Here is a 264-nt window from a genome sequence, read left to right as displayed (position 1 = left end):
TGGCCTATTTTATTTTGTTTTAATTTTGTTGCAATGCTTCTGGCACTAATTAATCTTTTGTTAGTTTTACTTCTTTTCAGTTTTATTATTTGTGATTTTTATAATTCAGTGTTACGTTTTTTTTTACTGAGCTTTTATATACTTGTTTTATTGATTATTTTCCTATAAAGTGCTAATTGTAATTGTAGGAATATTTGTTTTATCGTAAAGCTTTGTTGTGGCTTTGTTTGCGCGCTCTCGCGTATATAAAAGGGGGAAGTTGGC

This window comes from Penaeus monodon, chromosome 22 (genome assembly GCF_015228065.2).
Source record: "Penaeus monodon isolate SGIC_2016 chromosome 22, NSTDA_Pmon_1, whole genome shotgun sequence".
NCBI classification, from domain to species: Eukaryota; Metazoa; Arthropoda; class Malacostraca; order Decapoda; family Penaeidae; genus Penaeus; species Penaeus monodon.
Note: the sequence above shows the minus strand (reverse complement) of the source record.